This window comes from Vidua chalybeata, chromosome 2, assembly GCF_026979565.1.
Source record: "Vidua chalybeata isolate OUT-0048 chromosome 2, bVidCha1 merged haplotype, whole genome shotgun sequence".
Classification (NCBI taxonomy): domain Eukaryota; kingdom Metazoa; phylum Chordata; class Aves; order Passeriformes; family Viduidae; genus Vidua; species Vidua chalybeata.
This window is the reverse complement of record NC_071531.1, coordinates 114,531,822-114,540,528: the sequence shown is the minus strand read 5'-3', so window position 1 is coordinate 114,540,528 and position 8,707 is coordinate 114,531,822.

Genomic DNA, 8,707 nt, shown 5'->3' with positions numbered 1-8,707 from the left:
AGAGTGGAGCTTTATGAATTTTGATCTGTGATTGAAGCTGTTATTTTACTTAAGTTTTCAAAATATTTGGTCACAATGCATAAAACAAATCTGGCATTTAAAGTGCGGGGCCTTCCACACTGGGCAGATCTCCTGAGGCTGACATAAGAATACATTATTTCAAGCCTCTTTTCCTTCCCTATTTCAATTCATTATATGTATGTATTTTAATGTACCATTTAATTTTTAATGTGGAGACTCTATGGTTACTGCAATATGAGTTTCATTATCAATACTGAATTAATTCTAATTAATTAATATAAAATATGAGGAACAAAAATACTGGGAAAAAATAAAAGCTGCTGGTAAAATGGATGAGGCAAACTAAATATCCATAGAAGACAGATTTAACCTCTATCTCCATGGCTGTGATAGCAATACTGGCCATAAATCTCACTTATGAGATTCCTAATAAGGGATATCATTTGTTGATGGTTTGAGCAAATTAATTAGGAGCAAGTGAACTGATGATGTGAATGGAGCACCTCTAAAACTAAGCTACAGATCAATGACAGAAAAACCATTTGAATTGCTACTCCTCTCTGTGTGATGAAGAGCAGCTGGCCCTGCCAAGGATCACAAAAACAGACTGGTATCATTTTAAACAATGCCAAATGCTGCAACTCAGAGCAGGATGGATGGAAGGTGTTCCAATTGTGAAGAAGGAAGTTACAGACAGAGCATTCTTTGCTCAAGGATGAAACATGGAACTCTATGAGAAGAAGATTGCCCATAAAGAATTATATGGAGAAGGAGAACAGAGCAATTCTGGGGCTCTCTACCAGCAGGATCTGGGTCTGTCACTTAGGCACTAATTCATGCTCTCCAGTGGCTCTCCAGAGGTTCTGAGAGTTATGGAATCAGAGGTGGCAATGGTCAGTGTTCTACATCCCCCCATCAATAATCAGTGTCCTCTATCCCCCCATCAACTTGCATCATTTATACACTTTGTATTTTCACCTGCACAGGTCAGTGGTTTCAGGAAAGAGATAGCAGTCAGTAGGAACCTGTCTATAAAAACATCACTATTACTCCTGTAGATCAATCTAATATATGATTTCTTTCTCAGGAGAAAATGAAAAAAGTGTGTAAGACTTTGCTTTAGATAAAGGGGGATAATTTAGATATAAAGTTCATAGGGATGGTGCCAATCTCCTCAGTTTTGATATCTGACCTGAAATATTCTTATATACAATGACACATTTATGATCCAGGGACATGTTAGGGTGGTCCTCTCTGAGATAGGAAATCACGTGTCTATTCTATCTTCCAGGCTAAACATTTTTCAAAACTAGGGGAAGAAAAAATCTTCTTTAACCTCTTCCTGTGCTCACAATTTAAATCTACCCAGTTTTATTTCTTTCTCCCTTAAAAGCACTTGAGCTCTGCCATCTTTGCTTAGGATGAAGTGCAGTTGACTTCATTAATAGTGCCAGTTATTTTCCATAGAGTGAAACACAAGTAAGACAGATTATATTGCCTGTCCTCAGCTGCACTTCGTACTGCAGCTTTTTTTTTCCTCTTTTCAAATGCAAGGTGTGAATGCAACACAATTGCTGAGTGGACTGTTTTGTATCCTAACAAAATATAGCAAGTGACAAGGGAGTTTTATGGTATAAAGGGAAAATAAATAAAAGAAACATACAGTTTGGAATGGAAGGCGCTATAGAGCAGCAGAGAAAGGAAATTGTCCTTTAGGAATCTACCACGTGTACTGTTATGCTGTAAGTATTTAATAATATTTCTGGGGAGAAAGAAAATTACATTTTTCCAGTCATTTTGCTGGCATCTCATATTTCCAATTAAATTTTAATAACAAATGGAGTTCCTTCAATATGCTTCAGTCGATTCCATGGACACATGTCATTCCTGTTTTAAATTCCATGTCCTCTAATAAGACTTTTAATACATCTACTTATGGGAAATGGAGAGGAGCAAGAGTTCAGATCATAAATTTGAGTTATTGTCTCATCATCAACTTCGACACAGTGGCAACAATTGACATCACTGGTAGTTTTGTCCATGTTATTCATTGTTCCACTCTGTGTGGTTGGGAAAAGGGGATGCTTCCCAATTGACTAATGGCTTTAGTAGCCTCCCTTGCATATATATTTTTCAAGGTTTCCAGAAGTCTTCAGGTTCAGCTGCCAAAAACTGAAACCAAGCTGAAATTATAATCATCGCCTGTTCCAAGCCTAGCTCCATTTCAATATCTCCTTAGGAGAGGATAAATAAAACAGCAACAAACAGAGCTGGAGGGAGGAAGATGAAGGACCAGAATCAAGATTGCCAGCTGTGGGCACTCACTGCAAAAATATTTAGACAAAAACTAGAGACTACCTCTCAGTTCCTCCAACCTGGTTAAAAATTTTCCTTTTGCCACTGACATATGAGACAGTCTGACAAATTATTGCTATTGTGATTTCCACTGTGTCGTTTCTATGGCTGAATATTCAGTCAAATCAAATAATTAATCAGTCATGGTAATACTGATGTGATCAAGTTCAAGCACATCTCTCTCTTTCCAAACATGTTCTTTGTGTGGTGGCATTTTGAGACTGATAATAAATAAAAATTATACCAATATATAAATATATCAGCAAAGCTTCTTCCTTTTTCATACATACTTCCTTCTGATAATTCAGCATCTATTTCAGGATAAATTTCTGTCATCAGAATGCTATTGATTTTCAATATTCTGAATTTTGACCATGTGGAAATTTTCCCTTGAGGTAGTTCAAGACATCTGTAGCAGTGGGGTGGGATGCTGTTATGGATTATAAGGCGATTAAGTTGTATGAAGAACAGAGGAGAATATGTTCTCTCCTCTGCCACATAATTTAAAAATATTAAAGTTCCTTACAAGGATTTTTAAGAGCATATTTTATACAGCATTTTGCAATACTGAAATAGCTGAGACAAATGTAAAATTAATGAATTTTCATGACTCTGTGATAACTTGCAAAAAAGTGAAGGGAATTAAATATAATCAAAGAATGATGAAAAAAATGTTGAAACCCAAAGATAAAAGCCAAATAAGATTTGATGTCTCCTGTAATAAAAGGTAGGGGGTAATTGGATTTTGTAATGAAAACAACTTTCTCTGAAACTGACAATTCTTTGGTTATAAGGATATTTCCAACAGCACTGAAGGAAAATGCCAGCTTAAAATGAGCCAACAAATATATTCTAAGTATCAATTGTTAGTGCATTAAGTATCAGATGTCACTCTCATAACAATATCATAACAGATTACACTTCTAATTGTCCTACAGGAGAAGACACAAATTCAAAAGAAATATGAACTGCAGTTACCAAATGACAATAACCTAAAAAATCAGACAAAATCATTTGCAAGATACTGGCAGAAATATTGAACTGCAGATAAATAGTCTCATATCTTCTTAGCCAATCCCAAATTTAGAGGTTTGTGATTTGATACCAGAACGAAAATTGTTTAAATTGCAATTATTAGTATTATGGACAGGAGATGTTCTAAATTATTGAAATTTGACAAAGCCAGGCACCTGCTTATGCCGCCAATAAATATCTTTCATCACTATGGTTGCAAAAACAAATAGTGACTAGCAAAATGTGGTTAAGTGAAATGAAATGATTGAGAAATGGAATGACACAGGGTCTGAATTGCATTAGCCTGCGGAGTGCTTGAGCAAAAGTGGATTTAACTGGATGAACTGGTGGAGTTTGCTGTCTTAACTGCTATAGCAAGATCTATTTTCTTCTAATTTAAACTGCAGGACCTGGGAGCAATTCCTCCTTCCTTGTTCAGGGACTCCAGTCCTTACTGCCACATCAGAGTGAGATCTGTTCTGAATCACCCCCCCTCCTGTAACTTCATTTCCATTGAAAGAAAACCTAAACATGTGTGCATGAACTGAACCACAGCTTTATGATATTCATCTGTTCCTCATTCTGCCCTTCCATTGCTCTTCATTTTCCCTCAGTAAGTCCTTTTAACACTTACAGAAAATAACTTACAGTTAACTATATGTTATTCTATAATTAAACTGACAAACAGAAAGGCAACTTGTTTGGAAGTTGAATGTTTGGACACAGTGGAGTGTAGTCAATTTTTTTTTTTTTTTTTATTTATAGTTACCCTAAATTTTTCCATTGATAGACAGGACACTATGCAATAAATCTGGTCCACTGACAATAAACTCTTGTTCCATATTCACTGGTGGGCCACAGGTGGAACAAAATCTCATTTTTGCCTAGCAGGTTCCAGAGTAATTTACAGTTAACCTGAGGAGCACACTGGACCTCCAGTGCTTGATAGGAGTTCCGCCATCACCTGCAGTTTTATGGAGAGTCAGATGTTTTCTTTTGGGGGCAAATCATTCGGTAGGAGTGAAGGAAAGTTTAGTTTGAATAATATGTATGTTTTGAGTCTGATCCAAAGCACACTGATTGTCAGAGGGAGCATTTGCCCACATATTCCTCTGCTAGCAAAGATAACTTTTATACGAAGCAATCATTTTAATGACTCAGAGTATAAATGGATAGCATGAGGTCATAAAGGTATTTCCTTTCCCTCCCCTGCAAATCTATGGCTCTTGCATGGCACAGCAGTTCATACTGAGAGCCAGACAGGCTGCTCACAGAGGTGCACTGCCATCCTCCATAACCTGCAGTGTCAGGATTCAGTTTTATGTGAGAAAAGGTCTATTTAAAATCAGTAGACGTGTAATGAATCCAGCAGTGATCTTGAGGCCAAGAAACATCTCAGCAGTGACACAACTTCAGAGGAGAGGTGATGGGTTCTCTGTCTTGTAGTGACATCACACCCAGGCTGGACTGCACTGTGCACCCAGAGTGATGTAAATGCGCACTTAAATTACAGGCAATGAAGTGAATTTAGAAACATCTTGCTGAAAATAAACCCAGAGTTTCTGCTTTCTGTAAAATGATGTGTTCCAACACCGGTGGGATTAATTTTTTAAATTAAATTAAAGAACAAGTGGAGTGTACTGAAAAAAAAAAATTCTTTCTCTCTTAGTGCCTGCACTAGTAGAGGGTGAGAGAAGGAAAAGTTATGTAATTCCTTAGCACACATAACTGAGCCTTTCCCAGCTCAGGGGTACCTGGATGCTGTGGATCTCAGTTTCCTCAGGGCATGTCAGTGTCCCAACCAAATTCCATCACCGTGCAGTAATGAATGGACAGGTTTTCAGCCTGTAGTATGAGATCACAGGTTTCTCCTAACTTAAAAAATTGCTATAAATTACCCATGAGCACCACGGCTGTTTGTTTTTTCAGCCGATGTCTTCATCCCTAAAGAATGTCTAAGAGCTATAAATAACCCTTAACCACCTCATGATTGAACTGGTGGAACCAGAGCCAGCAGTCAGAAGCCAAATGCTTTCACTATACACCGTAAGTATTCTTCTCAGTAAAATAAACTCCACATACTTCAGGACTTAGGGCACAGAGGCTGAAAAAATCCAACGTGAGGACAGCCCACTTTGGTAAATAATCACATTTTAGAAAAAAACAGGATAAATTTCAAGATGGGCAAAAGTGTGTTGACCTTCACAGGCATTTTGTGTGAGCAGAGGAGTTACACCATTGGGTGTCAGAGGGATCTAGACTTGAATCTCCTCAGGGGATGGAGCCACTGTCATTTTTGGCCTTTGCCATCCCACCAGAAGATGGGAGCAATCCCTGCATTCCCAGAGCCTGCTGGAGTAGCAGCTTGTGGCAGCACTTATTGAACAGGTTTAGCTGAGGAAAAATCACAAATCTCATCTGTTTGAGGTCAGAGGGGCTGATTTGGACAACAATTACACAGAGCCCAGGAGTTTATCTGGCCTTTTCAAAGGCCCAACAAATGCAAGGAACAAATTTCGATCCCATCAAGTGCAAGGAACAAAAAGAATTCATGCCCATAAATCCAGTGTTTCAGGATGTTGTATCTAGGAGCATCTATTAGCAATTTAAAGAATCCAAGGTCCCAAATTAGAACTTTACTCCCATTTATCAGTGAATTACTTCAATGAGAGCTCTGCTGACTCTCAAGAAAGCAGGGCCTGAACTGAAGAGTTTACAACCTGAATTAAAAACAGCAGCAGAACAGAGGCAGCCAGGAAAGGCCAGGGAAGGAGAGATATAAGTTATTTACATTAATCAGCTCTGGAATGAGTTAGCAAAAACCTAAAAGCAGAAATATTTTGCACTCCTTTAAAATAACATACAAAGCCAGGTCCAAGTGAAAGCAGAATTGACCTTTGTTCAGCACTTTGAGATCAAACTGTGGGATCTAGATCTAGAATATGGAGCTTTTTCTTTAGAAGAAATGAGAATCGACATCCACAATCAATAAAAAAAAAATCCCTTAAGAAAAAACCTAAACACCACCAGGCTCCACCCACCCACAAGAGGTCTTTTTTATAAGACAGATAAAACCAGATTGCTATTACCTTCCAAAGTTGAGTTACACTTTGTAAACAGTTCTGGACTGCAGCAGACTTCTGAAGAAGGGACATCCCTCCCAGCAGAGCTCTGAGATGGGATTTGATGGCTTCTATTGGTTACTTTTTTGGGGACAAGTGAATATAGGCTGAGGTTCAATTTTACTATTTCATGGCTTCTCATATAATTTTTAGGTAGAATAACTCTAATTGATTTATAACTGCATAATTTTGTTATCTGATTTTCTATTTCTTTTAGGGGATCATGTAAATACGATTCTTTCCCTAAAAATTAAAAAAAAGTCCTTTGTGGAAAGAAGTGTGGCATTGTCACAGATCCTACATTCAGTCCAAAAGTATAAATATAATGGATACATTTTTAAAAATTTAAGAATTTTAAATTTCCTAGGCGAGCTCTTTTCCTTTTGCTTTAAAAAGGGGAATTGTGAAAAATTTTCATCAGCTGGGCAATTTTTCTTATAGATTAAAAAATTCTTCCCTGTGAGGATGGTGAGGCCCTGGCACAGGGTGCCCAGAGAAGCTGTGGCTGCCCCTGGATCCCTGGAAGTGTCCCAGGCCAGGTTGGATGGGGCTTGGAGCCACGTGGGCTGGTGGAAGGTGTCCCTGTTTATGGCAGGGGTGGGGTGGGATGATCCTTAAGGTCACTTCCAACCCAATTCATTCTGGGATTCTCTAAAACAACCTGAACCACGGCATGCTGACCACTGCATCATAACCCAAGGGCTGCATACATCAAGTGAAGCTTTACAAACACACAGAGAGCCAAGCAGAGAGCACACATATAACCCCAAATTTACAGGGGCTGCACTTTTCCACGGAAATACACCCTGTACCAAGATAAGCTGAGAGTTCTGTTTTCTTGTAAAAAATGTGTTGGAAACAGCTTTTTTTTTGGGATCAACCGTCATGGAAAAAGGATCCAACTGAGGTGTTGCAGTTTGAATTTTGTTGCATTTCTTTTTCTGGCTTTCTGGAAGGAGGGAACAGGTTTAAATAAACATTTTGATTTGGGTTCTGCAGGGTTTTAGAAAGCTGCACTGTGTGGACACTGACGTCTTTGGACTTTACATAAAGATACTTTGCCATTTTTGAAGCCAGATCTAACCTTTGTATCAACAAATCGTACACAAAAACTTCAGTCTGAGCCTCAAGGTAAGAAAACATATACTTAAAGGGATTCTTTGTATTTGATTTTAAAAATACTCTCATTTACAAGCAGATTTTGAATGCCTGCCAGCAACTTTGAAAATAACTTTTCCATTTATTTCAAATGTTCTTAAAGATGGGTCTCTTCTAGCAATCTATAATGATCATATAGTATAGAAAATAATGGACAATCACGTGCATTGTAGGGTCTCAGTAAAATCCACAAGAGGATTTACAGTTAAGGGTTGACTTAATCTCCTTCAGAAGGACTTCATGGCAGTTAGACTGTATTTTACGTAAAAATCAAATTTACAGCTCATGCAAACAAGCTGAATAAGTGAATAGAACGTATTCAGTCACATGAGTTTATTTCAAGCTGACTTTTTTGATGCATATCAAGTGATTACTATGGAAGGATTGAAGAGGAAGTGATTGTCACCCACTGCTGAGGCCACACCTCAAACCCTGTGTCCAGTTCTGGGCCCTGCACTGCAAGAAGGATCCTGAGAGGCTGGAGGGTGTCCAGGGCAGGGAACAGAGCTGGGGAAGGGGCTGAAGCCCCAGGAGAGGCTGAGGGAGCTGGGAAAGGGGCTCAGCCTGGAGAAAAGGAGGCTCAGGGGGGACCCTGTGGCTCTGCACAACTCCTGACAGGAGGGGACAGCCAGGGTGGTCGGGCTCTGCTCCAGGGAACAGGGACAGGAGGAGAGGGAACAGCCTCAGGCTGGGCCAGGTTGGACATCAACAGGAATTTCCTCATGGAAAGGCTGCTCAGGCCTTGGAAAGGGCTGCCCGGGGAGGTTTGGAGTCCCCATCCCTGGAGGTGTCCAAGGAAGGCACTCAGTGCTCTGGGCTGGGGACAAGGTGGTAACTGGTCAAAGGTCTCTGCAAAAATATTTTGGGAATATAAACAATCCTTTCAAGATCAAAGTGACAGATCTGGTCTATCAAATCTGATGCAAAAGTGTATTCTTAATATTTAGTAGTTTAATATTTTCAGATGACTCAAAAATCACAAAGGTTGATGAATAAAGTAGCATTAACAACACAGCATCGGTATCCTGCCCCTGAGA